Genomic DNA, 6,939 nt, shown 5'->3' with positions numbered 1-6,939 from the left:
GCAGCCACTAACCCATCCTCTCAAGTTGGTATTTGAGCTCTAATGTCTCTGATACGAAGGGCTGATCTAGAAGAAAAGAGATGGTAGCTCATTGGTTACAACGAATGACAGACATTCAGTGTAGCTGATTCGGTGGAAAGTGCATTTGGAGAAAGCTCTGCAGAGTATTTCATGAACTCCATTTACTGAGAGTTCCTGACTGCTGATGCATTGTTACATCCTACGGATGTCCACAGGAAGAAGCAAACAAATGTTCTAGATGGCAGAAGCACCTCAACGACTGAGAAGTTGTTCTGAAAATAGTAAGTGGGTAATTAAGAAACTATTAAGATTTTCAGCAGCAAGAATAATCACCAGATAACTAGTATTCCCACTCCTTCTAGCTGTTTTGTTTCCATGATACACTACTTGTTTGTCACTACTGACTACTTTGAGACTTACATGTATTTTTTTGGTTTTTTAATGAAGAGAAAGAGAGAACGATAATTATTTATATCAGCAGATCTTGTCCTGTGGCATTTCTTCATTTACGGATCTGATGCATGCTTTGTGACTGGACTTAAAAGTAAACTTTTTTTCCATATTGATGGGCGTATTCAATCACAAAAATAATGAGAACCATTGTACCTGGGCTTCTTTGTGTTGTCTGACACCATTTTTTGCTGAAAGTCTGTAAAATGCACAGATGTGCACACACACAAAATACCGATTTATAAATTGGCTAATCAACAGATCCCAAAAAGGAAGTGTGAATAAGAAGTGTTCAAGCTGTTCATTTCAGAAGGATCCCTCACAGATTGGCTCTAGCCATGATGTATTTTGAGTAGTGTATTGATGATATAGAGGTTAATATAAAATGGCTGCCAATAAACTTGATACAAAGGTGGTGTTAAGGCTGCAGGCAAATGACTGGGCTGTTGGCTAGGTCCTGGCCTGAGGTTAAGCCAGCTGCGGGGACATGGAAGTCTAGCGAACGTGACATGAGAAATTGCTGAACATTAATAACTTTGTGAGAAGCTGATGAAAGCTGTGGAAGGTGGCTGGAGCTCACATGTGGTTATGGGAGGATTATGTGAAGAATAGCCAAACTTCCCGGGTATTTGAAGGGGAATATTGTGGAAAGGGCATCTTTTGTGCAGTACAGTCTTACAATACCAAAAGCACCTGTGTAACCACATCGTAAGTATGAGATCACTTACGTAATGGTACTGGACATACCAGATTTGAATACAAATTTATAAAAACTGGGACCAACAGAGAAAAAGGAATTAGAGGCAGGTCACGTATTTGGAAGGAGACTGGGACAGAGAAAGGGAGGCACAAGGTTGGTGAAAAAGAGCTGAGAAATGGGAAAAGAGGTGATAAGCTCTGGAAAGAAATGCATGCATTTTCCTGCTTTTGGCAATTAAGTTAAGGCTTGTAATAAAATATGTTATGTTTAAGCATAACTGACTGATCAATAGTAGGGCTACTACATGAAAATTTCTAAACTGTGCTAAGAAGAGATCAGGCTGGATAATCCAATGGTCCTTTCCACCTTGAACTCCATGAATCCACAAGACTTGGGAGAGACGTATCCTTAGTGTTCAAGAATTGATCAGCTTTCTTTATCGCTTGGAAAGTATAGGTTTCATCTTGCAAAGTCTCTTTCCTTCAGATTTGTTTCTTCACAGCATCTGCTTCCTGGGGAATCAGAGAAATAATTTCTGATGAATCTTCTTACCCCTTATATAAATCTATACATCTCTTGTTCTCCCACTTTCTGCTCTTCTTTCTTTGTTCTTCTCTTTCTGCTTTGCTGCTTAAGGAATACCGGTCTCAAATAATATTCAAAATCTGTCAAACAAGAGTTGCTTAATCTGGATACAAACCTCTGTTACTTCCCAAAAGACAACTAGCAATTGCACAAGAGGGAGCTATGGAGAAAATAGGGTTAATTATACTCCTTTTAGAATAAGGACACATCTTCACTCATGTGGTGGTGCAATGTCTGATTGTTCATTATTATAATTTGAGATACCTGCTAGCATTAAGCTTTTGGCTACTATTGAAAAAAATCAAAACAGGAGGGTAGGGTTAATTTTACCTCCTTTGAGATATCTGAAAGGTAAATAGCCAGTGAAAGCTAGTGATCTATGTTTCTTTTGCAGCCAGCGCAGGGGAGACTGCCTAACCCTACATCCTTCCAGTCTGAAGATGAAGTGAGGGACTTCTTGTAGGTGTCTTTCTTCCTCTCGGCTGACTATTGAGGGAATGTCTGCAGCTGTCTTGGTCTAAATTAGTAACTCACAGTCAGTTAAACAAAGTTAGTTCTTTGTAAACTGCTTCCTTCCACAAGAAATGCCATTTCTCCTCATCCTGTCCTGTGCTGTATCCCCTAACCTAATTTGTTACTAGCTTCCTGCCTTCACGGATATACTTTTTCACTGGACGATCTGCATTTTGGTTTTAAGTTAAAACTGAATGGCTTTAAATCAGCTGATCACCCACTTTCCAGATTTTTACTTACTCCCCTTGGAAATAACAAGGCAGCCTGTGTATCTCAATGATGAATTGTGGCACAGTTCAAATATCCATTTTCATTCTGTCAGTGCAGTTTCATTTTCAGATGCTTTTCTGTGCATCATCATCTCATCAGAATACCTTGAAAGTATCTGAGAATTTTGTTTTCAGCACCTATGTAAGACTGAGAAATATTATTCACATCTTATATTGGAAAACTAAAGCATGGGAAAGTGAATGGCATACCTTAAGTCATACAGGATGCCCAAAACAGATCTAGAGATCAACCCCAGAGATCCCTATATCAATTCCAGCACATTAAGAACTTTGAGGATTTCTTTGGCTGCAGTAATCTTTGAGGAAAAGTATATTATTATATATACCCACTTCAAACGGTGATAATTGTAGACCTGTTATAGTGTCAGCCTCTACAGGTTGGCACCGAGTACAAGTAGAGGGTGGTTGCTCACCTGCATACTGGATAATTACTAATCTGCTGTGAATGACTTTTCAACTGGAGTTCTCCTGTGTTTTGTTCTGTTATCTGGCCAGAACAATGTATGTATGAGGGCACACAGGAAATCCGTGATGATATGAGAGTTGTGGTACCTTCAGTAGGAGGATAATACCCAGCTGTACATACCCATTTCATCAGATCCAGCTGGTGCTGTTCAGCAGCTTACTTCATATATAGCCAAACTGAATTACAGATTCATGTGGGCTGGAAATAACTAGAAAAGAACAGTCTGTTGTGCAGGTTCACAACTTCAGGTCATACTGGATCCATAGGTTCTGTTGGATGTCCATGTAAAAAGAACAAAACATATTTTGTATATATGTCAGAAATTTCCTTTTGAGAGTCCATCTTGTAGCAGCTAAGCATGGTACAGTTGCCATGTCTACTGCAGTACATTTTATATAAGTACATTCTTGAATATTTCTAAAAATGTCAGGTAATATACATTAACTGCAATAAAACCTATCAAACTTGTTACACTGGCTGCTAATCAGTTCCTTAGTGAAATCTGCGTTTTGACCTGTAAAACTGTAGATAATAGTGACTACTACTTCTGTGATTAAAGCTTTGGCAGAAGCGGTCAGTGAAGGGCTGTCAGTCAGAGACCTACAAGCTACAATCTTTTCTGCCCACATTCTGGTCCAGGTGGACATGGACAGGCTCCAGCTCAGAAGAGACACAATTGTATTGGGACGGTCGTCTGAAACGTGCCTGAGAACCAGCACATGCTAGTTTGTGCATAGCGTTCCTTTGTACAGCCTTTAGACTGCATGTGGTTTCTATGTGACTAGCTGAAGCTTGGCCAGAGAAACTTGAATCTATTTTCACCTCTCCCTTAGAAAGCCCTGAGAGACTGCCCTTTACTTTTTAATGAAAATAAGGGGTGTGGGGAGATGGACATCATCTGTGAATGCCTTCCAGTTTAAGAAAACTGAGACTTGAGTTTGCTCAACATCTATTCTTGACATCTTTCCTTATAAATGACTGACTTGAGACTTTGCAATTGTTGGGTTTTGGAGAAAATACTTCGACTGTTAGAAAGAACCGAGTGGAAGTGGTTTTACTTTGGCAGCTCAAAGTAATAAATTTAAGAATGTGCATGGGTGAAAGACAATGCACTTGTTTGCGATACCAGATCAGGGGCTAAAGTTATTACAACATGTTACGATTGTTCACTGCATTATTAGAGTATTTCAAAGAGTAGGTGGCCATAACGCAATAATGTGCATCAGTCATCTTAACATATACCTTTCAAAAGAGGTGTAACAGACATCTAAACAGCAATCACCATTATAGCTGTAATATAACATACAGCTATGGTATCAGACACTTCTTGTTTCACTGTCTAAAAAAAAAAAGATAAATACCGAACCACATTTGTTTATTGTCAGATGATAGGACCCTGCAGAGAAAATAGGATACAGATTTGTTTCTGCTAATTCACCGGTCCATGTGACTGTGTGGGGTCTTTAGAAGGTTGGGAGATCTATAAAGTGTTGGGCATGCTGCTGTTGAGGCCATTGCAATTGTTAAGTCTCCTTTGATGACTCCTTTACCACAACCAGTGAAAGCAAGAAAAGATACTGCATATAATTGTGAATTCGCTCCTGAAAAAGTGATGGCAAGATCTAGATTTGGGTAATCTAAATGATACTCTTAACCAGAAGAACATGAAGTAACTTCTAAATATTTAACCAAGAAGTCAGTTCTTATCAGACTGGTTTCATATGCAGCTTCTATATATGCAGCCCATGTAACTATGATATTTAGTAACAGAAAAAAACCCAACAGATGGGTTGTTTTTCCAGAAATCCTCTGCTGGGAAAAGGAGTATACCTAGAGGGATAGAAGGTTTTTGAGGATGACTACATCCAAGAAGGCAGAATCAAGGTCCAACAAGCCTAGACAGGGTCAGGCCTTCAGACACTAAATCCAACAGATGGGAACACTTCCTCTGCCCCTCAGGAGTAAGTACGACCCCATATCTATGCCACCTGTTACTTGCCAGCTACTTCTTTTCCCAGCATCCCTTTTCAACAATTTTATAAAAGCAGAGCTGATGAAAAGGTAATAGGGAAAAGATTTGTCTTTTCTTTATGAGTCTTCCACCGTCTTACTGACATTTAGCTAAGGCTTAGGGCTTTGCATTTTTTCTTCTTCCTTATCTATCAAAAGTGATGATAGTAATGGATTTGTAATTATTATGGTTCCTCATGTGGAAGATACTATTATAAGTATGTAAATGCAGTTATTGTTATTATTGCATAAATAATAATATATTTATACTGGAATGAAGTGTCCCCTCATGACTAGAAGAAGTAAGGTTCAAAATTTATTTAAGTAGCCAATCATTAATACTCCACCCTCTGAATTATTAATGCATACAAACAATGTATTATTATGCCACAGATTGCACTTCTGACCCATCTTTATTAATGACCTTAAGAAGGAAGTAAATAAAATATTAGTGAAATTGATAAGTGAATGGGAGGAGTTGGAATAGAAGTTAGTAACATATAACAACCTTAGGAGAATACAAAATAGAACGAGAACAGAAAACAAAATTCTAAAAAAAAACCCTGCAAGCATTCAGAAAGAATGACTAAGTGGGCAATCAGTAATGCTGCAAGGGAAGTATAGATGATGTTACACAAGGACATAAGTATGTCATAACTGCCTCCAAAAGCAATTACCATTTTAAGCAATTAAGGAGTTCTCATGAATCTTGCTTTTCACCCCTTACCTGTTTTCTCCCTCTTTTGTTGGAGGTCACTACTTCCATAATGCAGATAAAGAATGCAGCGTACTTCTTTAATCCCAGTGAAAGCGGGATGCTCGACTGAAATGGCACAGCTCAAATACACATTTCTTTTGATGCACTCTGCTACAGGGAAAGTAACCTCAGGCAGGGGGATGGAGGGACTCTCTCAAACTGGTTCACCTCTTTTCTCAGCAATATGATCAAAACATTCAGGCCAATTACTCTCAAAATCATCTCCTACCCCTGGAAATTGATAAATTCATTTCTACCATGAAAATTCTCACTGGTTTTGCCAATAATAATGAGGAAACAACTCAGATGTTAACAACATGCAACATTTGACGTTTGTCTTACACTTAGCATTAGTGGAAGACTCCAGTGACACTAAGCATTCATTTGCTTATTGCAACAGGAGATTTTGATGTGGTAGATGAACTGTGAGGATGCACAAACCACAGCTATACAACAAATTAATGATCTGCTAACAAAGAAGCCTATCATTTCGGCCAGGATGGCAGGGACATGATTTCAAATACCTTTGCTGCCAGAATTAGCAGAAAGATCAGATTCAGACTTTCCTATCTTCTTTTTCTTAACAGCCCTGGACAGACTGCATCAAAAGCATTACTGCGGCTCGCGATTACCACATTACCACAAAGTTATTATGTTATCACGAAGTTATTTACAAATTGGAGAGAGTTTGGAAAAACATTTAAAAATTCAGGCAGTTGGTAAAAAATTACATGGGGACAAAATTGAATGAATTTTATTTGTGAAGCTGGACAAGAAGTGTCAATGTATCATACTACAATATTCAGCTGGACTGATAATTAAAATTACACACAGAAGCAACAGATTCTGGTACCATACAGATAGGTCAGCTTTGTGTTGCATCATCTTGATGTTAATGTCTTGAGCACTCTTTAGAGGTACATTGTAATTACTATTCATCAGTATTGTTGAGAAAGTCAACTCTGTTATTTCTAATAATATAGGAAATAGGGATTAATCAGACCTTGCCAGAGAGGAAGATAGAACCTGAGATACAAACTGTTTGTTGCAGTCTCAGAAAAATACCTGCTTGTGGATGCTGCTTAAGCTGAAGTTACATAGATTGTTTTTTAATTACCAATAGCCAAATAATCCCATCAACACTCTC

The sequence above is a fragment of the Calonectris borealis genome, chromosome 3 (genome assembly GCF_964195595.1).
Source record: "Calonectris borealis chromosome 3, bCalBor7.hap1.2, whole genome shotgun sequence".
NCBI lineage: Eukaryota > Metazoa > Chordata > Aves > Procellariiformes > Procellariidae > Calonectris > Calonectris borealis.
This window is presented reverse-complemented; position numbering follows the sequence as displayed.